This window comes from Vidua chalybeata, chromosome 11, assembly GCF_026979565.1.
Source record: "Vidua chalybeata isolate OUT-0048 chromosome 11, bVidCha1 merged haplotype, whole genome shotgun sequence".
In the NCBI taxonomy this organism is placed as follows: domain Eukaryota; kingdom Metazoa; phylum Chordata; class Aves; order Passeriformes; family Viduidae; genus Vidua; species Vidua chalybeata.
Window position 1 is genome coordinate 20,824,966 of NC_071540.1, and position 27,570 is coordinate 20,852,535.

The following is a 27,570-nucleotide window of genomic DNA, read 5'->3' on the forward strand; positions in this document are numbered from 1 at the left end:
ACTGGATGGTCTTGAGGGACCGGATTGGTCTCTTCCAGCCATACATCTTGTGATGTATGACATCACAAGAGCAGCTCCTGGGCACTTGTGAGGATGACACATGGGAGAGTTGTTGGGCAGCTGAGCTGTTTGGAGTCTGTTCCTTTATCCATTAGTTACCACCTTCATCAATTAGTTACCACCTTCATCAAGGTCAAGCAGGACCCATCGGGTCACTGGAACCACCACTGTGGTGGAGGAGCTTCAGTCCCAGCAGTGAAAGTCTCTGGCCCTGGGAGTGTGACTGCTCAGGAGTCTTGGGAATGCTCTGACTGGGAAGTTTCCTGAACAGAGACTACAAAACCTACAAGCAGAGGAGGTGAAATGTCCCACCAGAATTAGTGATTAGTAGCTGGCTTCACCTCTCTTAAATCTTGAGACCTGGTGTAACCATTAAGGAAACCAGGCTTTCCCTGGGAGTGCCTGGGAGGTCCCTTCACTGAGCAGAAGGTGTGGATGATACCACCTTTCAGCAGGGACCTCTTGAGCTGTGGCTGTTGCTGGGAAGGTCAGAGCTGGGCTTGCCTCCCATCCTGCCCCAAAGTGTCAGCCCAGGGACAGCGGTTGGAAGAGGGTTGGTGGTGGTGATAGGGGATGGTGGGGAGTGTGTTTGAGAGGCTTGGAGTCCAAAAGTGGGTGTCTCCTCTGGCTGCAGGGCAGCTGAGGTGGCCAAGTGTTGGGTGTGAATGTGTGTGCTGAGGTGGTAAGAGACAAGTCACCTGTGTGCCCTTGGCCCTCTCCTGCTCACCAGTGACAGATGTTGGCGCTTTGCTCGCAGCCGTCGTTGTCTGCCTCTGCATCTCTGGGGCTGGGTTGGGGGTGCCACCACCCCGCTGAAGGGCTCAGCTGGGACCTGAGAGCCAGGCCCCTCACCCCGAGGACCTTGTGGTGCCGATGCATCCCCTGCCTTGAGCTGTGCATCCAACTGGAGACCCTCTCACCTCCTGGGCTCCCCCAAACCATGGGTGGGCCCAACGTTCAACCGCCTGCACAGCTGCTCCAGGGACTGAACCTGCTGATTGAACTTTTCACCACACAAGGACTTGTTCAATACGTGCTTTAGTAGCAAATCCAGGAGATTTAGGGGAAATGGGGCAACTGCTGGACTTGGGAAAGGTGCATTGGAAATACCCAAAGGGTTTAGATTCCAAATGCAGTAGAAATGAGGGCTTGAATGTTTTTTTCTCTTCCAACAGATGCTCTGTTTTCCATCCCTTTTGCTGTTTTCTAGCAGAAGTTCTGCCTCCTGTATGTGGAAATGAAGGTCTGTGCTTGCACTGTTCCTGAAATACAGGCCATTTTCTTAGAAATCCTCAGTTTTCAAGTCAAAGCACCTGTGCCCAGGTTTCCTTTCAGGCAAATGGCAAGGGAGAACACAGACTCTGTTTTGCAGTGAAAATTAGACTATTTTTATCTCTGAAGAGCTCTCGTTAACACCTAATTTCTAGGTAAAGGAGCCACTTGTTTTTCCTCCCTTTCTGAACACTGAATGAGGGGTATTTCATAACCCTAAGGGTAATGTGATCAAACCTGCAGGATCCACAACTCCTTTCATAACTCACCGTGCCGATTGCTTTGTCTGGGTTATAAATTCAAGCTGTTGCCACCAGCCTCCTTTTTTCTCTTCAATATTTTAATATTACATCTAATATTTAACAAGCATAGAAACGATGAAAATGCTGTGGTATGTGTGACATAGGACTGTGAATTGGGTTGAGGCTGCTAAAAATCCTTGTTTTTTTGCAGAGCTTGCTGTTGCTTTTCTGTTGGTTTGTTTTTAAACCAAACCAGAAACCACTCCAAGAGCACTAAAGGAAATCTAAGAGGCAAAATGCTTCACAGGTCTGGGTGTTAATAAACACAAGAACCCTGTTCTCGGTACACTTTAAAGAAAAACAAGATTAGAGTTTGTTTCACAGCTGCCTCAGTTTGGAGGCCAGAGTTTTAAAAAAAAAGCACCTTCTGCCTTCCAAAACCAGAAGGCAGTTCCATTGGGGCAGCTCCTCCATGCAAGCAGGGTGAGGGCCAGGAAGGGAAGCTGAGTTGAAGAAAGTGCTACTTAAAGTAAATGCTAATGATTTAAAATGTTATTCCTTCTGTGCTTTTAGAGACAAGGGAAAAAAAGTAAAAAAAAAAAAAAAAAAAAAAAAAAAAAGAAAGAGTAATAAAGGCTTCCAGCCTGTACCTCATCTCCAGTCACTCCTGGGAAATTCCCAAGAGAGCATCCAGGCTCCCCTCTCCCCCTCTTTAAAAATGGTGGACCTGGAACCACTTACAAGAGAGGCTTAATAAGAGGCAAATGTGTTTTATATTTTGTATCTTGTTAAGTGAAAAAAGATGGATTCTCACAAGTAGTCTCCTGGTGCAGATTTGAGTGGTCTGTGCATGCAAATGTTGTGATGCTTCGGCTGCCAGCATCCCGCTCCAGTCCCCCTTGGCCACTTAAAATCCCACCCCCAGAGCGAGCTGAGATGAAATTGCTTCATTTGTACAATGGATCTGCAGATCTGGGGAGCTTGTTTCTATCTGATTTGCTGATAATTTACTCCTCATTTGATTTTTTTTCCTTTTCTTTTCCCCCCACCTCAGAAAGGAAACAGTGTCTCAGCTCACATCTCTTCCCTAAGGAGGGAGGAATTGTTTCACTGGGCTGAGAGGATGATTGAAAGCAACTGAAAAATATTAAAAAAGACCTACACAAAGATGAAACATTTTTTAGAGGACAAGAAAACCCCTTTACATCTGAAAACTGATAGTAAAAATTTAATTTAAGCTCCTAATTGCTGAAAATTCTGCTAGAAAAATCCATGGTGCCTTTGTGAAGGTGTGTGTTGAACAGTGAGACATGTTCCCCCTCAGATAATAATTTTTATGACCTTTTGGTGCAAGACAGTGCTGTGCTCACTGTCGGCTTTCACTAGTCAGTGGTGAGGAAACGCCTTCTATTTGTCTTTGATCCAGAGATCTGGATTGCTAAACCTGATGGCCACAATTAAAGACAGCCCCGCTGCAAACCTGACCTCTGCCTGCTCTCAACTTCATGTAAACTTTTCAATATGGATGTAATTTCGTATTAAATTACCCATGCTTTATTGCTTTTTAGCACAGTGCTGTCCTGTTGCCTTTGAAAAATCTAAAAAGTAACAATAAAGAAAATTTGCATTGCATCTGCTCAATTATGTAATTATAGACTTGTTTTCCTGCATTTAGGGGCCTTTTTGGATGCGTTGTGTGTTGGAAAGCTGTGATACTTGTGGTGGATTGGTTTGCTGCGTCCTTGGAGCACATCCAGAATAAAACCTGGAGCTGCAGTTGAGGGTTTGCTGTCCTGAAGAGCTTGTGCTGACACGTGTCCTGTTTTCAGGGCAGCCCAATGGGCTATAAGGTTTTCCCTCCAAACCCTAAACACAACATTAGCCCATCATTTTCACACTGTGGTCAAGTGGATGAGGACTAAAACTCAGCTTCAGGAGATAGTGGGAATCACATGCTGGAAGGGACTAGGAGGCATCAACTGAGCCCCTACCACTTCTGAAAAGAAAAAAAGAAGTGGAATTTAGTGGCCAGGAGACTCTGGGCTGATCCTGTGTTAATGCTGGTGCCCCCAGTGAGCTCCTCCCTTGCCACACAACCACTCAGGCACTAAAGTGGATAAATAACCAGATACCAAAACATGTCACCCAAGGGAGGTAAATGTGATTTATTAGAGACTTAAAATATAAAACTATAAGGTTAAAAATAATTCAAAATTAATCTAACAGGTGCACTAATAAAGGAGGAGTTAAAGGTGTTTGCAGCCTAATCTGGTTGTGGCTGTTGCCTTCTCTGGCGTTGCCTCACTTTGATCCTCTTCTCCTTTAAACGTAAATGCAGCTTTACCCAACTATTCATTTATTTATTGCTTTTTGGGGGGCTAAAAATTGCATTCATTGGGAAAAAACACACACTGCATGGAATTCTAGCAACTGATGCAAAAATGGGACTGCAGACCATCAGGCAACTGGTGGGAGTAGGTTTTACCTCTTGCCTGGCTTTTCTTGAGTATTTCTCAGTAAAGCTCTGACTGAATTCTAGTGCAAAGACACTTGTCCAAGTGTCCCATCCCCGTGGATGCCTGTGGTTCCCCCTCTCCCAGTGTGTTCCTGAGCAGTGACCATGGTGTGGGGTCAGGGCTGAGGCTGCTGTTGTCCCATGCTGAGCCCTGGGGACAAAGAACATAAAGCTAATTAATTGTCCCAAGAAGGCTGGCTGCCCCATCCTTGGAAGTGTCCCAGGCCAGGCTGGACAGGGCTTGGATAGGGCCTGGGATAGTGGAAGGTGTCCCTGCCCATGGCAGGGGTGGAATGGGATGAACTTTCAGGTCCCTTGCAACCCAAACTGTTCTGGAATTCTCTGATTATGCTGAGGAACAAGAGGTGTTTGAAAAAAGCTACACTCGCCCTTTTTTCACTGCCAAAAATGATGTAGTAAGGAAATGGAATTTGTCACCTAAATATCTGTCTTGATTGAAAATCTTGGACCTTTAACATGAAAAACAACTAATTTTTGAAAGCAGATTTTAAAAAAAAGTTTTTCTTTTTGATTAAACTGAGTCAATTCTTTGTGGAAATGGACTGGGCTGGGTTTATTTCCCACACGAAAAAGGGAGAATGCATTTTGTGACAAGCTTTAATCAAAAGGCAGTTAAGGGGATGTTTTCTCATGTGGATTCCATTTCCCGGGATGCTGAGCCTAGGACCTGAGCTGTCTGGGTTTTCATCCAGTGCATTTGCTCTGTAGCAAAGAGGGAAACACTGGGGTATTTTAAACAGTAAAATCTACAGCTTGGTGGTGCAGTGTGAGCCTTCCTGGGGAGCTGTGGGGCTGCAGAGATGAAGGAGGTGTTTTTCATCTTGATTCCCTATAATTAGAAAGTGAATTGTACGAGGTATTTTGTTGAGTTTTTTAAATTGTTGTGTTTAACAACTACAATTCTAGATTTTAAAAATAGATTTTAAAAATAGTACAGAACTGTCCACTCCATTTTTGCGTCTGTCTGTGCTCCTCTGCTTGGCATGTTCAGTGTCAGGGAGTCCCCAAGTTTGATTTGCATTTGTGGAAAGAAATTCCCTTGATTGGTTTCAAATGCATCACCTTTTAATTTCATGGAGAATGCCCAGGTACACGTGTTATGAGATGGCCCAGAAGGAGCTGATCTACCCCCTGTAGGTTGTTCATTATCTTATCACTGTTGTTATGTCTCCTCTTATTTATTGCCTAGTTAAGATTAGGAAAAAAAAAAATGTTTCACTCTGTCCATACAAGAGATTTTCCATATCCTTGATCATTCCTGGCAGTTTGCTGTGAATCATGTCTAATTGTGGAATATTATTTTGGAAGTAGGATGATCACTACTGTACATTGTAGCTGAAAATACTCCATTTCCATGTGTTACATGTTTTATTCCTGTATTACTCCTCATCCTCCTTCACTATTTCCTCTCTCTCCCTCGTCTGGGTTTGCTGCTTTGCAGTCCTGGAAGCTTCTTCTCGCTCAAGGGCTCGGGCTGCTTCTCCTTTCTTCATTCCGTCTCCTGAAGCAGTCGGGTGGCCGCGCCTGCCGTGCGCGCAGCAGCGCCGCGCCGCCAAGTCGGAGCAGCCACTGCTCACCCGTGGGCCGGGCACACCAGACGAGAGGATTTCAGCCAATGTTCTTTCCCCATCCTGCTCCCAGTTTGAGCTGCCCAGGGCTACTTGGCCACCAGCATCTGTGAGGGTGACAGGGGAAGTTTGCTGCTGGTGCTGATTTCTCTGGAGAACTTTGGAGAGCCCTGGGTGGGATTGCTCCACCACTGTGTTCCTTTGTTGTTACTGCAGCTGTTTTTTTGTGTCTTCATGTGTGCAGATGGAAAAGGAAGGGGAAAGGAGGAGGGAAGGGGAAGGCTGGGTTTTAAGACAGCATGGAGACAGGTGGAAGTTAATAAATTTCCACTGTGTGTGGATGGGATGGGGCTGCAGGCTCAGGCCCTGCCTGCGGCTCTCCCTGCCCAGTGCCCACCAGCATCCCAGCAGGTTCCCACCAGACGCTCCTCTGGTGGTGGCTCTGCTGGCAACACTGGGAAAGGCTGCTGGGGACTGTGTGAGGGAGCTGTTTCCCCTGTTTTTTCCCTGGACAGGGAAATTTTGTAATTTATGCCAGTTGCCTGATTTGTACTGAAATTCATTGATGTTTCGGGGTTTTGTGTTGTCACATTTGTCTGTATTTTTTTTTTAATTAATCTTTCAAATAGGTGTAAAACCCAGCATAAAAATTGCAAAGTTACGTAATGAAAATTGTGTAACATGGAAGACAATTTTTCAGTTTTTATCAAGAAGCAAAATTTTGCTTCTTTGGTTTGCATAATTTTTGTTTTGAGCTGAGTGGTTGAGGCTGAGATGTCTGTTTGATATTTAGGGAAAGATTTGATGCTTTAATAAGGGAATCCTCTGCCTCCCTCATTCATCATTCGTCATCCTTATCCATCCAAACCCCACAGTAAATTTGATAGAGCCTTTTTCATATTCAGGGCTTGTATAAATAATGGCTGTTGTGAATGGGAAAAGGAAATGGGAATTTTCTTATTTGTGTTCTGTCTCTGGTCATAGCCATGGAAATGTTTAGTGGTTTTTGCTTTTAGTGTTGCCCCTTATTGTGGTCACCACTTGCCCAGACCCCCGAGTTCATGAGCCTTGCTCTAATATCTATATAATATATGTATGAAACTGCCTGTGCTCGTTACTGCGCGCTTTTATCCTGCTCCATCGTGTCTCGCTCCTTCTCTCTGCTATCTTAGGGATTATGCAGCTTCTCCGCAATATTCTGAAATTAATCAAACCAAGGCAAACCTCATGCTATATTATCCATCACTGGAGGAGAATGATTTCCACAAGCCAGGCAGCTTTACATTGTTTTGTCCAGGGGCTGCAGCAGAATTCCATTAACCAGAATGCGCTGGAAATCTGATTTCTCACAAAACGCATTTGTTAAATATTCGCAAGCAGCAAATTTTTAGATTTGACGCCAAGTGTAGCCCTAAGCCCTAAGTTTCTTTTTCTCTTAGTTTAATTAGGCAGGGGACAAACACACTGTCCACTCCTTTCTGGGTGTTTTCCCCCATGGAGCAGCTGCCAGGGTGGGTGCAGCCAGGCTGGAGCGGCTTTGCTCTGCACTGAGGGATGTACAAACTGAATGGCTGCTTACCCGGACTATTTTCTATTTCGTCTCTTATATAATCGAGCTCTACAGGTAATTTCTTTCACTAAATTAGTAACCATGCTGCAGATTGCAGACACTTAGTTTGATTGAAAGTAATAAAGGGAGATTATCCGCAGAGTTCGTTGAATGACGGTTCTGACTTGACCCACTGCCCAGAGAGATAAGAATTAATCTTATAAACCTCTCCACACTTCCAGGGCTCTGATCCGCCGAACAGCGGTGCGGGGGCCCGGCTGCCCCTCTTTGTTCCTGGGCAGCCCTGGCTGGGAGAGGGAGCCCAGTACAGGGAGGGCTGATCCAGCTCCTGGGAAGGCCATGGATGATTTCTGAGTGGTGATGTGCTTTCCTGACAGCGGTACCCAAGCACACAGGTGGGGCAGCTGGGCCCCAACCACATGCAGGAACAGAAAGATGGAAGTTGGAGACTGAGAGGGGAATGTGACTGTTCCCCAGACACATGTGCTTGTCCTCCAGACTGGGAGAGGCTGGATGGGTCTTCAGACACTTCCCACTGCCACAAAGCTGCTCTCGGAGTTCAGATAGCTTCTGCACCATTTTTCTTCCTGTCCTGCCCACAAGTTTCTTTGAGTCCTACACTGCAGCAGACTAATTTTTTCCCAGGTATTTTGTCTTTGTCCAAGCTATCTCCTCTTTCTAAATGGCATTTTAATGAGTGCTTCCACAATTACTGACAATAAAGTAATTTATTTATTTTGCACAGCTTTTTCCAACACCTGTGAGCTGCTTAAGTGTGATGATCCTGACTTCTCACCTCCTCCTCAGCATTTTGGGTGCTGAGTGTTAGATTAAATAGGAAAAGTGGGAATGCCAGGAAAGACCAGAATTGAGCCACTCTGGGCCTTTGGGGAGTGACAGTCCCTGGGGAGTGATGATGCTGACCGTCTCACGTCCAAGGCAAAGTTAAACATGAATGATGCAAGTCAGCAGCATTTTCAGCTGAAGTAACACCAGAGCCTTCTGCCACACCAAACCCAAGACCCCACAGACAAATAACCATCATTGTAAGTTAGCGTTGTTAAGGGGTTGGCTGTTCCTTTCTTTCTTTTTTCCTGTTGCCAAATTTCCCTCTCCAGCTGGGTGGCCGGAACTTGTGTGCCATTCTCCCCCCACCCAGGCAGCCCCTCGTCCTCATTAACCATTCTGCTGGGACAATGCAGGGGTTGATGCAGCAGCTTCACGTGTGCTGGTGTGGCATCCCCCCACAACCCCCTGTGCTGGTGAGTGAGATGTGGGTGATGGTGGCCTCACACAGATCTCTGGTGGACATTATTTCATGTCAAATCTTATGATTCCTCTGATTCAGTGCATAGGTTTTGCTTGGATACCAATGAAGAAAGTCCAGCTCTGCAGTTTTGGGATGCTCTCATGTGAATCCAAGCAAACATTGAGCATTTCCCAGCACTCAAAATCATGAAGGAAACACTGAGTGCTTTCTCCTGGCACAGCTGGGTGCAGTGTTCCCAAATCCTTATCTCTGCCAGGCAGATAGACAAATGCAGATGTAGATGGAAACCTTCCTGCCAGAAAGGGGGATCATCCCATTGCAGGAATTCAGAGATACAAAGTGAATTATTGGGTGAACTGGGAGCTGTTGTGTGACTCACATTTGGTCATTCCCTATGTGATACAGGCACACATAGGTCCATTTTTTATTATATTTATCCTATGGTGGGATGAGCTTTTTTCACATATTCCTAAAAAAACCCAAAAACCACACCCAAAGCACAGGTGGGTGACAAGGAGCCTTGAGCATCTGGGTGTGAGACATTCAGATGTCTGATGCAAACAACAGGTTTAAGTTCTGGCTTTGTCAGGACCCTCTGGGTGTTCTGCTTTGGGTTAAAAACATAGGAAAAGGGTCAAGCACCACTGAGCTGGCCTGAGAGAGTAAACATGATTTCAAACGCTGGGATGTGCTCACTTCTACCATGAGAGCTTCTGCTCACAGCAATCCAGTAGCATTCAAGTATTTAGGTCTCCTTAAAACTGTTTCTTCCCCCACTTGTGCTAATACAGATATTAAGCCTAATAGTATCTACTTAGCATAAACAAGAAGATAAAAATGATTTCTGTGATTGAAATGTTTGTTATTTAGCATTAAGCATCTTCATACTCTCATGTGTTTTGCATTTTAATCCACTCTGTGCTTGGTTTTGGGATTGATAGATTAGTTTTAATCCCCTGTCTAATAGTGAAGGACTGGTGAGATTTATTAAACAGGCAGGGTTTGGTACTTGGATTTAAGAGGACTCACATGCAGTGTTCATGCATATTAAATTTGGGAAACCACCGGTTCAGTTTATAAAGAGCTGTGATGTCCTTTATCACTGAGTGTTTCTGTTGTGCTTCACTAGCTCAGGAAGCCTTTATATTTCTGAAATGGAACGGTTTTGATGGTTCCTTTCCACTGCATAAATCTAATATTCCAAAGATGTATCATTGTTGTTATTGAAATTCTGTTCATTTTATGCCAAGTTTGTGTTGTCCCTCTCCTTCTTGGCTCAGAAGCACGGAAGGTTGGCCGAGGATCCCATCACACCATAATTGGAGCTGAAATGCAAGACATGTACCAAGGGCCTGGAGTGCCAGGACAAGGGGAAATGGCTTCCCACTGTCAGAGAACACGGATAGGTGGGATATTGGGAAGGAATCCTTCCCTGTCAGGGTGGTGGCACAGGGTGCCCAGAAAAGCTGTGGCTGCCCCATCCCTGGCAGTGTCCAAGGCCAGGTCGTAGGGGGCTTGGAGCACCCTGGGACAGTGGAAGGTGTCCCTGCCCATGGCAGGGGATGCAATGAGAAGAGGTCCCTTCCAACCCAGCTCATTCCAGGATTCCTTGCAGTAGGTGTTCCACGAGCTGTGCCGCACTGAGGGCTTTGACGTTGCTGCTCAGGATTGAGCCTGCTGGGGAGGTGGTGCTGGATAACCCAGCAGGGACACGAGTGGCACTCCGAGGGTGTGCCCTGCCTGAACAGGACAGCAGGGCAGGACAGCGCTCTGTGCGGCTGCCCTGGTGCTTCACTGGCTCTGGGCATTGCTGGGACCGCGTGTGTCCCCACGTCCCCTGGTGTGTCCCCACGTCCCCTGGCATGTCCCCACATCCCTGGCGTGTCCCCACATCCCCTGGCGTGTCCCCACATCCCCTGGCGTGTCCCCACGTCCCCTGGCATGTCCCCACATCCCCTGGCGTGTCCCCACGTTCCGTGGTGTGTCCCCACATCCCCTGGCGTGTCCCCACGTCCCCTGGCGTGTCCCCACGTTCCGTGGTGTGTCCCCACATCCCCTGGCGTGTCCCCACATCCCCTGGCATGTCCCCACATCCCCTGGCGTGTCCCCACGTTCCGTGGTGTGTCCCCACATCCCCTGGCGTGTCCCCACATCCCCTGGCGTGTCCCCACATCCCTGGCATGTCCCCACATCCCTGGCGTGTCCCCACATCCCTGGCATGTCCCCACGTCCCCTGGTGTGTCCCCACATCCCCTGGCATGTCCCCACATCCCCTGGTGTGTCCCCACATCCCTGGTGTGTCCCCACATCCCTGGTGTGTCCCCACATCCCCTGGTGTGTCCCCACATCCCTGGTGTGTCCCCACATCCCCTGGTGTGTCCCCACATCCCTGGTGTGTCCCCACATCCCCTGGTGTGTCCCCACATCCCTGGTGTGTCCCCACGTCCCCTGGCGTGTCCCCACATCCCCTGGTGTGTCCCCACATCCCTGGTGTGTCCCCACATCCCCTGGTGTGTCCCCACATCCCTGGTGTGTCCCCACGTCCCTGGCGTGTCCCGGTGCCCAGGGGGAATGCCGTGGGTCGCTCTCCACTGGAGCACTCCCATGCTGGCCTTACTGCAGGAAGCAGCTGGAAGGGGCTGGGTGGTGACTGGAACAAGGCAATGGCTCCTGGGTGGCTTTGACTGGTACGCTGGGACAAGCAGAAGCTCGACAATAGTTAAAAACCCACAGAAAACTTCCAACCTGCCTAAATTACAGATTCCTGCCCTATCAGTGGAAGATGAGTTGACTTAATTTGCAGGTTTACTGGTTAATTTGCCATTAACGCTGTAATACCGGTAATGTAGTGAGAAATGGGGGAAATTTACTTTTTTGTTAATGTAATTATAGGATGGCTGTATGAAAGTTATTAACTGCAGAAATGAAAACCAGGAAAAATGAGTTTAAATTTAATGATAAGTTAGAGAAATCACTAAAAGCTTTTTGCAAGAAGATGCTTTATTATTTTAGGCTGCTTCTTCATCTGTGATCTATTTTTGATTTACTAAATAAACATGTAAAGCAGAGATTGCAAATACAAGTGCCACTGCTGTAATCACCAGCTTAGGAATTCCTGTATTTGATTAGAACACAGATAATAAAAAAATAATCTTTCTGGAGTTTCACTTGGTTGTTGGGACCTGATCAGTTCTGTGAACTGAAGAAGAATATCAACACTTGGGTTTAAGATCTGGTCATGGAAGACAGTTAGGAACTGTAATTGCAAATAAATTCTGTGATATGCTGGATAACTGACAAGTCCACCTCAGTTAGAGCAAATTTTTTGTTCTGCTTACGATATAAAAAGGAAATAAAGAAGGCTAATATTATGCAATTCTTCGTTCCCAGTCCTTCCCTTTCGTTTTCCTTTTTCCTAATGCAAGAAGCCAGTGACACTAAAAGGTGACAAATTTAAACACTGATGTTTTCACATTTTGTGCTTCCAGCCCTCGGAGTTCATCATCACCAGATGTTGATGCAACAAGATGGAAAATATTAGATATTTTATTTTATGGCTAATGAGAACACCCATGCTAATATATGTAATTTCAATTAAATAATCAAAATTTGACAGCTCCAGGACATAAGATGATCCCTAACCAATGGTGCTGGGGAGGAAACTCCTTTGTGGCCATGGTATTTCATAATTATCAGCTGCAGGTTTCTGGCCCATTTGTGGTGGATACTGAGCAAAATTAACCATTTGAGGTATGTGAAAGCTGGAAAGCACTTGGATCATCAGCTTTTTATGTCCCTCAGGAAAAACAGCCCTTTACAGTGCAAGGGTTTCCTGGGACCCTCCTTTTTGGTGTGTGCAAATTCAGAAATTCTGCAGTTATGATGTCATCAGAAGAATAAAAAAAAATCACTTTATTATATCTGCTTAACAATTTTCCCTTTGTGCATGGAGCTTTGGCAATTCGACACAGGCAAATCCATCTCAATGTAATGTCCAAAAGAGAAAATCAGGCTGTTGTGTCAGAAGCTGTCCCAGCCTCTCCCCCACTGGCCCAGGCTGGCTGTGCTGGTGGCACAGGTGGGATGTTGGTCACCTGAGGAGCTGAGTCATGGCAGGACGTGGTGCTTTGGCCCAGCACACCTGGGAGACTCCCCACAACACTCTGCTTTTTAGATGATGATCCAGGATTTGAGCAAAATGAGGAGCACTATGAGAACTCTGTACTTTGGTAGCTGTGATCTTCTGAACGAGATGCATTTGTGAGACTAAACTTGGCTCCTGACTGGTGGGAGGTGGCTGCTAAATCCCAGCTCCCAGGGGATTCTTTCTCTCTGGAGCTGCTGTGGCTGCCCCTGGATCCCTGGAAGTGCCCAAGGCCAGGCTGGAGAGGGCTTGGAGCAGCCTGGGACAGTGGAAGGTGTCCCTGCCCATGGCAGGGAGTGGAATGGATGAGCTCTAAGGTCCCCCAACCCAAAACATTCTGGAATTCTGTGATTCCATGTTCCTTGCACTTTGAAACATGTTTAGAGATGTAATTCCCAAGAGCAAGCTCCTGTTTAGCACCAACACTGAGATGTTTCCCTCCCCTGTGCCTGCAGAAGGTGTTTTTTCTCTTTGGATTATTTTCAGAAGCTCCAGCCCTGTCAGTCCTCACCCTATGTCCTTCTCCCCAGGACTGGTTCCAGTCCCTGCACACTGGTTGTTTTAGCACATAGATCTTAAATTTTAAGTAGGAAACTCCCCGTTTTCTGCTTTTGTTGAGTACCAAAGTGGTGTGTGAGCTTGTGGAGGCCCCAGGGCAGGCACACACCACCTTGGCTGCTGTGCTCTCTCTGCCTGGTGAATTTGGCTACTGCAAATCTGCCAGTGTCCTCAGCTATTTCAATTAGTTCAGTACAACATGACCACGTCACTTGGGTAGATGTAAGAAAACATCTGAGCTGATTTCTGGCTTGCCTCACTGTGTGCCAGAAGTCCTTGCCAGTTGAAGAAAAAAATTTTTTGTATCCTTTTATGTAAACACATTTGTGTTAAAAAAGGCAAACTATAAAACATTAAAAACCCTGCAGGGTATTAAAAATACCGGTCTCAATGCACGTGTTCATTCCTTTCACTTTCTTTTTAGATCACTAGTGTTGGTACAAAATGAGCTGAGCGAAGGCAAGAATTCTAATTAGGTTTAAAAAAGAAAAAATATGGCAGTTTATTTTGAGCGCATGTCTGCTTCACCAAGGCATCTCCCATTTCAGACGCAGGCAGAGTGAATCATTATTACACATTTATCATCATAAAAATGCTTATTTGGACTTTTTTTTTTTTTTTTAAGGAAAGGAAAAAAAAATTAAAAGGGCAAAGCAAAGAGCCATCTCGGAAGGGCAGTTATTGCTTGCCCTTGCTTGGGAAAAAGCCTTCCTCAATGGGATTACGTCCCCGCTCATAACCTATCAGCCGTCTGATCAGAAATTCATAATGCAGGCCATCCATTTCCAGCTCGGCGAGGGCTGCGTGATTGAATTTAAATAGGCAAATGCCAGACTTGAGCTTTGACATTCTCTCTGTCTCTCTCAATCTCTCTCTTTCCCCTGCCCTCCCCACGGTAGCCCCTTTCTTCCTCCCTCTCTTCCTCCCTTCCCTCTGCACGCCACCATTTCACAGGAGGCTGGAGCGTGTGCCGAGGAGTCAGTGGGAAATGGAGGATGGCTGTGGGGGGAGCGGAGAGGAGGCATGCGCAGCCAGGGAGAAATATGGAGGGAACTGGGCAGCAGAAAATTATAAATTGTTGCCGTCGTGCTTTCATTGGGACACTAAAACCCGTTTTCCAAGCCCCCCACCTTTTTTCCTAATTTAAAGAGAGATATTGCAGCAGACGTTTACCAGCGTGTCCTCACTCAACCCGCGTGGTGGCTGCAAGCACAAAGCTCCCCAGCAATTCTCTTTTTTCTGCACCTTTCAGAGCTGATAAGGATGAAAATGAATTCAAATCCGTGCGCTCTCACTCCCTGTGCTCCAAGGAGCAGAGATGGACAAGCTGCCTGGTGGCAGGGCGTCACTGGGCAAGGGACCGTCCTGTCCCATGTGACCTCTGTGCACAGCCTTGGGATCTGCTGAGATGGCACTGGGCACCATGGCCTTGGGATGACACAGGGCAGCACTGGGGACAGGGGCAAGGACAACAGCCAGGCTGAGCCGGCGCTTTGGAGAAGGCAGAACATGTGGGACGTGTCTGTGCCATGTGTTGTGCTCCTGCCGTGCCCCGTGAGCCCGGTGTGCCCCTGCTGAGGGACATGTGCCTCGTGCTGCCCTGCCCTGCCCATCATGGACTTTGGGGTATTACAACGATATTTCTATTGCTTTCTTCCCTGCTGGGCCTTTCATCCTCTCTCCAGCACAGGGATGCGGTTTCAGCCCAAATCCTTGCCGTAAATTGTGCTTCAAAACAAACATGTTAAAAGTCTCATTTCATCCTTCAGACAGCAGAAATGCTCTAGACCCTGCGTTTGTGGCCAGCAGTACTTTACTGCCAAGAAAAAGGGCAGAGAAGTATCCCGAGTGCAAGAGAGTGCTGACACTGGAATGGTTGAGTTTGACTTGATGAGGGTACTCTGAGGGCATTTTTGTTGTTGTGGTTTAGGGTTGTTTTTTTTTTTTCCTTTTCTTTCCACCTTAGAATGTAAAGCCACAGAAGTCCTGGGCTGCACAACCTCTCTAGAAATTGAGTTTTTCTTAATTATTGATTTTTCTAGTCCAAAACTAGATATTTACTGGGCTTCTGCTCAAGAGTGGCACTGAATTTGGGGTTAAAATTGTCCCATGGAGAATCAAGCCCTCCTACCCAAACATTTTGCAGAGATTAATTAAAGTCGTGGTAAGAAGTGATGATCTGATTCTGGATTGAGTCATCCTCTAACTTCACCACCAGATCTTTGTTTTCCTACAGTAAAGACATAGAGGGGCAAGGACCTGGTGTGACAGGACCAAGAGAATGGCTTCCCACTGCCAAAAGGCAGGATTGGAAAGGAATCCTTCTCTGTGAGGGTGGGCAGGCCCTGGCACAGATTGCCCAGAGCAGCTGTGGCTGCCCCTGGATCCCTGGGAAGTGTTCAAGTCCAAGGCAGGGGGTGGAATGAGAAGAGCTCTGAGGTCCCTTCCAACCCAAGCCCTTCTGTGGTTCTCTGATTCTGTGATTTCTGTGTCATCTTAACTATCAATAATGGTTCTTCTTCTTCTTCTTTTGGCACAGTCCTGCAGACACTGGTCTGTGCTCTTTATGGAGGGATCAGTTCTTTGCCCATGAGTCACTGCTCCCAGGTGGGTGTTGGAGAACATCTGCTCTGCCCAGAGCTGCCCAATATTCTCCTTCCAGTTGCTAAAGCCTTGTTTAATTTCACCAGAGCTCAGCACTACGAACCTCTTAAGTGCTTCATGGTTCTTTGGTAACTTTCTTAAAATCCGTCCTTTGAACAGGAAACTGTTAAGATTTTTATGTTTTCTACTTCATATTTTCCACTTTGCCATCATCATCTCATTGTGGTTTTACATCAGAGCTATGACTTCTGCATGTTTTACTACAATTTAAAGCTGAATATCCCAACTTTGTAACCATTTTTCCTGCTCTCTTCAGCCTCCCCCACACACGTCCTGCTGCCCACGGCTTCTGGTTTATTTTACTCATTACCTATTGCCCTTGTTTCCATTTGTCATCTGGGTTTTCTATTTTAATTGCTGACTTTATATCACTGATAAACTGAGACTCCTTTCAGCTGAAGTTGTCACCTTCATTGTCCAGTTGTCTTTTTAGGCATTTAATATGTTTCTTTTGTGGTTTGGGTTGTTTCCCCCCTAAATCCCTCCTTACGATCACTTTTCAGTGCTTTTTTTAGCTTTAGGAAATACCATGTCCATGTACTTTGGAACTGTGATCGGCATAAGCAGGTTAAATAAAAGGTGAAAGTTCCTGAAGCCCTGGCTTTAGACTTCCAGATGGGAATTATTTGGTGCTAAACCATGTGTCCTTTATTCTGTGTGCCTTCTGTAAAAACTCGTTCTCCTTTCTGAATAGCTTATCCTAAATTTAGGGTAGAAAAGGAGGGTATAAAACTAGCAAAGAAACTGTAATTCCAGGTCTGAATTTAACAATGAAATGCAGAGTAGAAAAATGTGAAGAGACTAATTTTAATGGGAATAATTAAATTTTGTTAACTCAAAATCTTATTTGAGAGTCCAGCTGTTTTTGTCTCCTGCTGAGAGATTGAGCTGGCGATATCAAGTAGAGCAATGGTGACATTTGGGATAATTCCTTCCCAGAGGCATTGCAGAGAGCGAAGCTGGTGGTGATGGTGGGATTGGAATCACAAACAGAGTTTTTGATCGACTGAGTGAGAGATGAGCTTAGCTCACCTGGCAAAATCCATAGTTCTGCTGAAAACCAGCTGAGGTTTTTAATTCTTCTGAAGGAAAAACTTCTCTTAAGCCTAATTAAATCATAATTAGCTGGAGCCAGATGAGCTGTTCTTCCTCCAAGATCGCCGCTTCCAAACTGAGGTCGCAGCCCGTGGTCACGGGACCGAGGCGCGGGAACCCCGCCGGAGCTGGCCCAGATCTCTGTTCCATGGAAGGGGAGTCACTGAGGGGCAGCTGGGCTGGGCTGATTCTGTTTCAATTAATGAACACAAACGTACCCTGGGCAGGGCTGGGCCTGCACTGCCTTATTTTGGAGTACATTTTCTTTGTGTACATTTCCACGTCTTTGTATAAAAACTGCCTGCACCATATGCCACGATTTAGGAGATTAAATCTAAACTGTGCAGCAGAACGTCTGTGGCGCGTGTATAGTTTGTGGTTTTTGTTAAAGTCACAGTGCCAACACCCCCTGTATTTACAATTCCAGGAATAATCATGGAGTTAGTAGGAATATCTATTTCATCGTGCATGAGACTTGTCAGCTGGCACTTACATGAGTAAGCTGCTGGTAAAGGGAATGGGCTTTGTGCTTTCTTGTTTAAAGATGTGGCACAGAGTTGCAGATAATATTTAATTGACTGTGTGTTCTTACAGTGCCTTTCTTGATCCCTCTGGAAGAGGTTTTGTTTATTCCTTATGTCATACATATCCAGTCCCTGGCAGAGGAAGGTGAGGAGCAAGCTTGAGACAGAAGCATGTGGGTTCAGTTTCATGGCTTCATACTCCAAATTTTCACCCAGATAATTTTACAATTTTCTATTTCTTTCACTTTTATTTTGTTATTTTTCAATTGGTATCATGTATCTCCAAAAATGTCTGGTTTAGGAGCACAAAGGCCATTGAGCTTCAGGAGGTGTTGAGCTGCTCAGGCCTTGTTGATGCAGGAAGGTTACACCTCCTGTACCAGCATAGTTGTACTCATGATCACTCCATCCAGAATAATTGGCTTTTTGGCTTAGTTTAACTTCTCCAAACCACTGCCTCTTTAACTATAGTCTCTAGAATTCTATTAAACAGTAAAATTTATGAATGAGTCAGCTCTGTGTGGTTGTACAAGGTGACTCGAAGGAATTCCACTAATGGCAGTGGTTTTTTGGTCCTAATTTTAAGAACCATTAAATGAAATAAAATAAAGATGCTCTTATTCCAAAATAAGGGCATTTGGGGAATTACAACTGGGTATGTTTAAAGTTCATGCCTTGGTTTTTATTAACGTAGGCCCCAACTCATTAAGGAAATCCAATCAAAATTACTCTGCACACCTTACAGTGCAGAGCCACACCCACATCCTTTAAGAAACAAGAGCGATGCGAATGTCAAGGTGATGTAGAATATTTTAGATCTTACTTTTGAAAGATAGGCACACTCATTCCATTTTTTAATAATTAAATTGCAATATTGACTATATGATTCTGAAATTCTTAAGCAATAGCAACAAAAATGTAATGCCATGGTTCTGCATCAACTGACTGTTGAGGGGGGATCAGTTTCTATTTTTTTTTGTGCTTATGAATTGTAGTATGAACCTTAACAAAAAAGCTGAATATTTTTAATTTTCCCCTAACAACAAAGTCTTTTAGACACTGAAATATCTTCCCAGAACAGGCCTAAAAAGGAGCAAATTTCATCACTGAGTCAAATTCAGCATCTTCCTCCATATCACTCTCAGTTGTAGTCAGATTTGGGGATTTATTTAATGATTTGTAGGCTTCCTTTTGTTTCCTTTGGTGGGAGTCATGGTCTTCTCCAGGACCTTCTCAATTCCATGCAGAACTGCCAGCTGCTCATGGAGGAGCCTCTTGTAAGGCAGAGGATTCTCCTGAACCAGGTGATGCAGACACTGAAACACCCCGAGGCTTTGCTGTTCTCACCTCCTCCAGTCCCATAGCACAGTTCCCCCTGGAACAGCTACATTTGAGAGACTGCTCTCTGCAGCTCTCACTCCTAACTCAGCTCTCCGCGGGGTTGAAATCCCAGTTGTGATCTCTGCTTTCCTGCTCTGTTTTCCACACGGATGCAGCAGTGCTGGCTGTAAGTGGAGAGGAGGAAGCATTTCCCCGATCACCCGCCCTGGACCGCTGCCTGGGTGTTTTTCTGCGTAGATGGTTTTGGCAGCGTTCAGATGACTGAAAACGGAGACCCTGCATTTCTGTGGCTGCAGTGTAGTCCTGGATATGCCACCACATTCTTATTCTTAGCACTCTAAAAGCACCGAGACACCACAGCCCAGATCAGGGTTTCACTACATGGACACCTGAACTCGCTTAACCGACCGTGTGTGTTTATAAGGAGTGAGCCAAGCTCACTGGGCTGTGAGGAGCTAAAATTTCACTCCCTATCTTGTGGAATTTTAGTTTAAATAGCTACAACAGACGAGACTTGGGGAAAACCACTGCCCTCATGCTGCAGGAGGAACCTTTGAGGAACCATCCACAGCCCAGGAGGCAGCAGGTGGCATGTCCAGGGCCTGAACTACACTTTCACCACAGACACCTTGGCCTTCTCTACCAGTTCTGCGCTAAAACCAGAATGAACAAAAAACCCAAACCCCCTCAGAACTTTTCAGAGGACACATGCAGGGGCTTCATATATTTAAGTATTAGGTTTTGGGTGCTAAAAGCTTTGCGAGCTGCTTTTCAGTAACTGAGAATGATATGGCTTAGAAATTGAGCAGGTGAGTCCTGTTCTGTACTAAACAGTTGGTTTTTTCTGTTTCCCAAAAGAATGCACCTGTATATTTGTTATGGATATAATAAAGTTACAGGATTAGTTGCAGAATTTTCTGTCATTTTGCAGCTGTTTTACGTGGCTGTGGGTTGCTGGGATATTTGGGAGCAGGGGAGTGCAGAACCAGAGTTCTGGCAGAAGGCTGAGGGAGTCCAGGGCAGCATGGGGCTGTTGGCTCAGTGCCTTGAATGGGAACGTGCTTATTCGGGAGGTACTGATGACTGGAGCAGAATTCAGTGGCAGGTGGCACCCTGCACCTTCCACCTTCTCTCTGCCCAGTACAAAACCATACGGACAATGTGGTCTCACAGCCAACAATTCCAAGTGTGTTAGACACCACAAAGGCAGGAGAAGCAGATTTTAGATTAACAGTATATGAATGAAATGATTCCTGCAGGAGAGTAGATTTACATTAGATGCTAGAAAAAAATTCTTCCCTGTGAGGGTGGGCAGGCCCTGGCACAGGTGCCCAGAGCAGCTGTGGCTGCCCCTGGATCCCTGGGAGTGTCCAACGCCAGACTGGACAGGGCTTGGAGCACCTTGGGATGGTAGAAGGTGTCCCTGCCCATGGCAGAGGGTGGGATAGGATGATCTTTAACATCCCTTCCATCCCAAAACAATCTGTGATTATAACTAAGATAATTATAATCCAGAGAATCCAAAATGGCAAGAGAATCCTTGAAGAGTTTCAAGAAGTGAGGCAGGTAAACACCACAGGGCCCTATGTACGCAGGGAATAATTTGTGCTGTTGTTTCTGTAAGTGTGGTTTTGATGTCCATTCAGGAGGACATCGCTTTGAGAGCTGCAGGGGATTAGAAACTCTCCAATCCACCCTCTCCTCTCTGGCAGCCTGACTTTGCCTGGGTTTCTAAGGAGAAATAGTACTTTACATGGGATCAGCTGATAGAACTAAAAGAAATGGGCATGAGATCAGAGTTTGGCAATCAGCTCTGAAAATTGTATTTTTAAATCCAGTAGAGTGTGGTCACGGTTCGAATACTCTTGTTACTTAAGCTTTACCACCTGAAGGCTGAGCACAAGAGCTGCTTAACACAGTCCTCTGAGTCTCCACACCTTTGATTTTACCCTAAAACATTTGGATATTCCAATTGAAATGTGGAGCATCATGCTTTTTGCTGTTATGATTCCGTATAGGAGGAATAGGATTAAAAACATATGTTTGCAAAAATGATCAAATACAGTGTAGGCAAGTTCAGCCATGTAATAATGTGTTGATTTAAGTTACTTCACTCTTTGGGGACAGAGGAGTTGGAAATATCTGTATGTTCAGATGCTGATTGGACCTGTTTGGCTACTTCAGATGATTCACTAAATCAGGATGCCAGAAAGGGAATAACTAGGAGGAGGCAGTGAGGTTTCTGGTTTGCTTCTACCTCTTTGTCAGTATCAGCTTTAATTCCTTGTTTATATTTGGTGCTTTCAAAAGCCTAGATTTCGTTTCCTTGCCTTAGCTGGCAATTGCCCCTTGCTCTGAAGCTTTTTGTTTGGGCTTTGTTCCCACCATGCTTAGTAAGTATTTCAGCCTGCTCTGTGCACTGGTGTCACTGACTCTGGCTGGTTGTGATGGGGACAGGATGGTTTGGGACAGAAGTGCTGGACATGTTCACACTGGGACCTGTTCAAGGTGCTGTGGGACACGCTGGCTCTCCGAGAGAGAGCTCGGTGTGCTCTGAGGGTCTCCTTTCAAACCCCACCTCTGATCCACGAGTGCTCAGGACTATGTGTACATGATTTACATTGTTTCAGTGTGCAGTGGCAGTTACACGTATCTCATGAAATTTCCTTCACTGATTTCCACTGTCTTCCCAGCAGCTGCTCACATTAACCTTTCGCAAGAATGTCTCTGAACGTGCAGGAAAGCCCAGTTGCCTTGGACAGATCAAGGATTGCTGTGGCTCTCATGTGCTCTTAGGAATTCTCTCAGATCCCTCCAGTAGCTGATTTTGTGAATCTCTGACCATAAACCACCACCCCCTCAGCTCAGCTCCATGGAAGCCGCCCTTGGCTCGGCCAATTGCCATGAACGGCTCAATCCTGTTCTGTATTTACCTTGAGGATGTTATTTATCATTGATCCCCGTTCTCAGCAATGTCTCCCATGTGCACTTAGCTGCTTTGCTGCAGAAAATTAATAATACTTGAGTCCCAATTCTGGTAGGACCTCCCCTGGCAGCAGCAGCTGCAGGCTCTGCCTGTGCCCTGCTGGTGCCAGATGGGCTCTGCAGCCCCTCAGAGGTCAAGTTGAAAATGCCTGTCCATAAAAACTGACTCAGAGAAGGCAAACACATCTGAAAGAGAAGCTCAGCTCAGTTTCTGTAAAATCTGATCTCTCAGGTGCCAATGTACATCGTGAGGTTGGTGTGTGTCTGCCCAGCAGGGACCTGGCGGGGACCCTCTGTGGGGAGTCTCACCTGTTATCCTGGGAATGTTGTGGGAATCAGCTCAGAGGGTGGAGGGTGTGTGCTGGAGAAGCAGTGGGAGCAGGGATTGAGAAAAGGTAGATTTTCCCACCATGTTCATCTTTACCCCAAAATACCCAATGTCTCTGTATTTACAGAACACAGAATCCTGGAATGATTTCAGGTGTTCTGACAGCCTTTCACATGGCCCTGCTGAGGATGGCCCCACGATGCAGCAGGTCCTTTTGTGTTTCCATCATGCAGTCCCTGTTATCCACCATGTTGGGTGTTTTCAGCTCTGCTCACATCTGATGTAAATGTGGAGCAGTGCTACTGGAAACGTTTGGGGCAGGGTTTGTCCCACAAGGCCTCAGCCTGATCTTAACTGTTTCACACCTTTCCTTTTTTCTGACCATTTGCCAGAGTGGGGGGAAAAATATTCTTTTTTATTTTTCTAAACCAGATTTTATTTGAATAATAAATAACAACCTATTAACCCAGCATGCTTTAATGCTCCGAATCTGAATCTAAAGACTAGAGAGAGCACAAACATACCATTAAAAAAGCGTGCGCGGTTCTTCCTCCTGCCCAGCCTCTCCCCCATCGCGCACGCAAGCTGTCTCTTTAATAATGCAAAGGAGCAGTAAATTTCAAGCTGAGGATGGGCAATAACAAGGAGAGTTATTTCCACAATGCCCCAGTGTCAGCCCCTGGCTTAGGCGCACACCTTATTAGTTCTAACAGGCTGGTTAGCATCGGGTCACCTCTGCGGCTCCGCTCCCCGCAGGGTCACCCGGCTCCAGGCGGCATTTGGGGAGGGGGAAGGGAGGCGAGATTTACAGATTCTCTTCTCGCCCGGCATTTTTAGCACTGGTTATTTTTATTTACACACCTCCCTCCCCTTCCCCTTTTACTCCTTGCCTTTCTCTTGCCCCCTCTCCCACCCAAAACCTGTGTAAATCCTGGTGGTGGGCAAATCCCTCCCCGGTGAGTGTGGATAGAGAGACTCCTTGAAATGGGGGGCTCCTGTGCTTCTCTTCAGAAGAGAAATAATTCAAATTAATCAGCCTGGGAGTGTATGGACAAATAACAACATCCATAAGCCAGTGTTGATGAAAGCAAGCCCAAGGTGGTTGCATTCCCAATTAAGCATGACGGTAGCATGTCTGCAGTGAACACGTGTGCGTGCATGTGTGTGTGTGTGAGAGAGGCAGAGACATGGGCGATGCCTCACTCCTCTCTCACTTTCTCGGGGCCACAGCAATTGTCTGTAGGATGGTTCTTTAAAGTGAGCTAACCCAGGGATGTGTTAAAAGGAATGTTCATTTTTTCCCTAACTGGAACGTAGGAGAAGCTGCCCATTATGGAAATGCACAGGCGGTTGTGGCCCTCTCCCGGCCCCCTCCCCCACCCGCCAGCTCCCATCCAAAAATGAATGCAAAGAAATACTATTAGGCTGTCTGGTTATGTATTTTTTATGAGGCCATACAAGACACTGCCTGACCTCGTCCAGCTCATGTTATAACCACATTGAAGATGCTTTTCATTTGGGTTCTGCTTTTCAGCCTGGGTGACCTCTATTAAATAAAAAAAAAAAAGAAAAAAATGGCCTAATATGTGACCCCTGGGACGAGTCGCTTCAAGGATTACATTTAATTCATATGATAATATTGAAATATAATGTTTCTGTGTCTAATGTTTTGGATGTTTTTCTTTCTCCTTTATTTCAGGAATCCTTTGAGTCTTGTTGAGGATTTTTTTTTTCTTTTTTCTTTTTGGAGTGGGGAGAACAAGTAACTCATGCTTGGTGGACACATTCTTAAAAATCATCTTTTTTTTCCCTCGGAAAGCCAGTGTGAACACAGCAGCCTGCTCTTCCCCTTGCTTTGAATGAGAAGAGGAGAAACAAAGGCGGGGAAGTTATTTTTTGTAAGAAAACGTGTCTGGCTCGTCAAAATCCAGCCCCACGCTTTTTTTTGGCATTTGCTTACCCAGTTGATAAGGAGTGACCTGCTTTCCTGGCCGGGGGGGGCACGGGCAGAGCCCCCTCTAGCTCCTTGCTCGCCTCCAGCTCCCATTGTCTGCCTCGGCCCCGCCGCTCCCCTCGCACACAGAGTTGGGGCACGGACGCCCCGCTCCGCGCCCGCCCGGGCGGGAGCACCCCAGCCTTTCTGACACACAGTGCCTATTTCAGGCCGTGTAACTTCTCCATGAAAATCTGCTCCGGGGTGAAACACGACTTGCCATGCTTCAGCTTAGGAGCACATTTGCTTTTGCCAATTGCAAAATTAAATTTGACTCTTTCCTAAATATTCCGCGTATGAAAAAAACATTCAAGGAAGTGCATTTCCCCCCTCCTGTCCTCGCACTAAAATCATGTTGCCAGGTGTACAGGGGAATTCAGCCATCAGTCAGCAATCCAAGCTGAGACCTTGCACTGGGAAGCAACGAAGCCCTTAATCATTCCCGGTAATGACATGTTTGGAAAAAAGTGCCACACGTGTGCACCGTGTATTTTCAGCAAACATCTAATGCAAGGGTGTGAAACAGGGGCTGCGGTGCACGGTGTGCTTGTGCAAGGGCTTCCCTCCCCTCTTCCTCCTCCTCCTCCTGCTCCAGCCTGGCTGTGCTGCCCCTCTCACAAAAGCCGTGTCCTTAGAACAATAGGCCTGTGCTCCTGGAGACCCGTCCCGGCACACGCGATGCTGCTTCTGTGACGTTTGCGAGGGGATACACAACCCTGATTATTTTTTTTTTTTTTTTCCCTTTTCCCCACTGTGAGTGGAGCTGTGAAATAGTAAAATTAATTTGTGCAAAAATACCCCTGGAACAGCACTCGGGTTGAAATAGTCCAGTTCGGTGCCGCGTGGTTACGGCTGACCCTGGGTCCCGGCTGTCGTGGGAGCTCTTGACGCGCCCCATAAACGCTCGCCCTCCTCGGGCAGGTGAGGGCTGAACGCCGGGGCCTCGGGGCAGGTGAGGGCTCATAACTCCAAGCCCCGTTGCGTTTATTCGTTTCATAGGCTGAACTTCGACAGTTTTTGGCAAAAACCTAATTAGCGCCAGGTCTGGGGCCTGCGTTACGTGTATATGTGCGGCGGCGTTTTGTGTACGATATTAAAAAAAATATCCAGGCTTTGGGTTGCCTTTTGTAAGGCATGGAGCTGTGACCCTCCCTCCGCTGCTCCCTCCCCCCGGAGCCCCAGACTTCGCCGTGCCCTGGCTGCGAGCTTACATGGAGTTGTCTTTTTTTTATTTTTTTTATAAACCCAGTCACAACACGGGAAGAGGAGGAGGAGGAAGAGAGAGAAAGACAGAACTAAAAACCCTTGAAGGATGGCTCTCCAAAATTCCTGGCGGAACCACGGGGAATCCCTGGTAGCGCGGGAGCGGAGGTAAGGCAGCCCGCGCCCACCCTCCTGCCGGCCCCCCGCGCCCTCGCTTTTGGGCCGGGAGCGCGGCTTGTGGGGAGCGGGAGGGAAGGTGGAGGTGGGAGGTGGGAGGTGGGTGGGTGCTGGGTGGTGGGTGGAGGAGACACCTTCGCCTCGCGCTGCTTAAGTGGGCGCGGCGCTGATGTGAATATGCAAATGGGCGGCCGGGCGCGTCACACGTGCGGCTGCTCCCCCTCCCCTCGCTCCCCTCCCTCGCCCGCTCCTCTCCCACCCGGGGCTCGGGGGCGACGTGGGGACGTGGGGGGCACCGGCCCCGTCCCGCCCGTCCCGTCGCACTCGTCCCGTCCCGCCCAGGGAGCGGCGGAGGTGCGAGGCCGGGATGGGAGCGGGGGTGACCCCGACACGCGGGGAACGGACGCGATCGCTGCCGGGGGTCGCGGAGGAGGGGGGGGGGGTGGCTCCCCCCGCGTCGCTGATTGATGTCAGGGGCCAACAGGATCCGGCTTTCCTGGCGATGATGATGGTGATGGTGATTGCGATGATTACACTCATCATTAGTGGGAATTTGAATTTTGCGATGGTCAAGGCTGGGCGGGGGCACGACCCCCGCGCCCGGGAACTTAAGGAAAGAAAAGACAGGATTTGGAAAATGATTAATTTATGCACTGGAAGGGTCGAGTTACAAAGGTTTTCATGCAGCCCTGTTTTATTGCGAGTATACGCCGAGATCGGCAAAAAGATGGGAAAGGCGTTTTTGTTATTAAAGGAAAATCCTTTATTGGAGGGATGATTTAGAAATTTACAGTCAATGGAATTTAATTTTATCCTTTGCCTTTTGCTTTATCCACATTTTAATAAAAGAGCCACGAAGAATAAGAGTAGCCAGGTGATTGCTGAACAAAGCAGATCTCAGGTCTGAATAGGATTTAAAACCAGTGCCTGCGCTCCCCGCGCCTGGCGGGCCACGGGTGGCACCCCCGGCTGTGCGCCCGGGCTGGGGGACACTGCGGTGACGACACACACCTTATGCAAAATTAATGTTTCATGTGCAGGAGGCGCAAACTTTGTGGTACATTTTTCCCTCTCTTCTGTTTGCCTACCTGGTGATTTGGGTACGCCTGATCACGTCTTAGGTTTCTACGTGGTCGTTCCGTGCAGAGCGCGATTTTCAGGGCAGTGGAGTGCTGCTGGGGATGTCTGCCAGCACCCCGAGGTGGCAGTGAACATGTGTGGTTCTGCAGAACATCACTGGCATTAATTCACTGGGAAAGAAACCAAATGCAAATCAACTCCATTAGTTTTTCTTAGGTTCTACCAGGGACTTTAAAAGGATCTACTAATGGGATAACCGTATTCACTAGATTGATAAATAAATAGAAAATCCCTAATTCTTTTGAGGAGTGGGGCTGGAAGCAGCAGATGGAAGTGACTCCAGGGTAACTGAATAAAACCCCTGTGCTGATAGTGCCTGATTGATCACAGTGTAGTGCACTAAGAGACAAGGAGTCAGCTGAGGGGAGAAGAGGGAAAAGGCGAGAGATGGAGCAGGAGAGAAGTGTAACCCAGTTCCAGCAGGACAAACCACCTGCTTGTGTGCCCTGCTCTCCAAAGCGTGCCCAGTGTCCCGCATGGCTCTGCCACCCAAATGCCACCAGAGCTGGCCTTCAGCTCTCAGACAGCCCAGCTGGCCAGTGTTGGGTTTCCTCTCATTATCCCCGTCTCTGTGCTTTTCCCTCGCTGCGGCCGCAGGCCTGTCCTGGCACCGCACTCCGGGGTACGCCTGGCACAGCCAAGGGCACCGTGCCCGGGGCCAGCGTGGCTGCCAAGGGGCAGTGCAGGCAGGCCGAGCCCCGAGGACACGGCAGGGCAGCGCTGGCTCGGGGCCCCTTTCGGGTGCCCGGCCCTCGGCCGGCACCTGCAGCCGTGTGCGCACACGATTCCCCGCGCTCGCTCCGCCGTGCCAATAAAGAAGAAAGGCAGGGATGAGGATTGTTGCTATTGATCTGCCCAAGGGGATCATTAGGCATCAGTATCAATCTACAAATCAGTGGG

At 47.3% G+C, this 27,570-nt stretch overlaps 1 protein-coding gene across 2 annotated transcripts in view; it reads left to right on the top strand.

Annotated features, from left to right (window-relative positions):
• Positions 1–27,570, top strand: part of ZFHX3 (zinc finger homeobox 3) — a 448,729-nt gene that overhangs the window by 26,546 nt on the left and 394,613 nt on the right. Inside the window, exons 1-2 of one of the 2 annotated variants that reach the window (XM_053952497.1) lie at positions 25,060–25,102; positions 25,400–25,521. The gene's annotated coding sequence lies outside the window, so the exon portion shown is untranslated. Of the gene's footprint in view, positions 1–25,059; positions 25,103–25,399; positions 25,522–27,570 lie in introns of those variants that run through there. The other variant, XM_053952496.1, reaches the window with a different exon arrangement.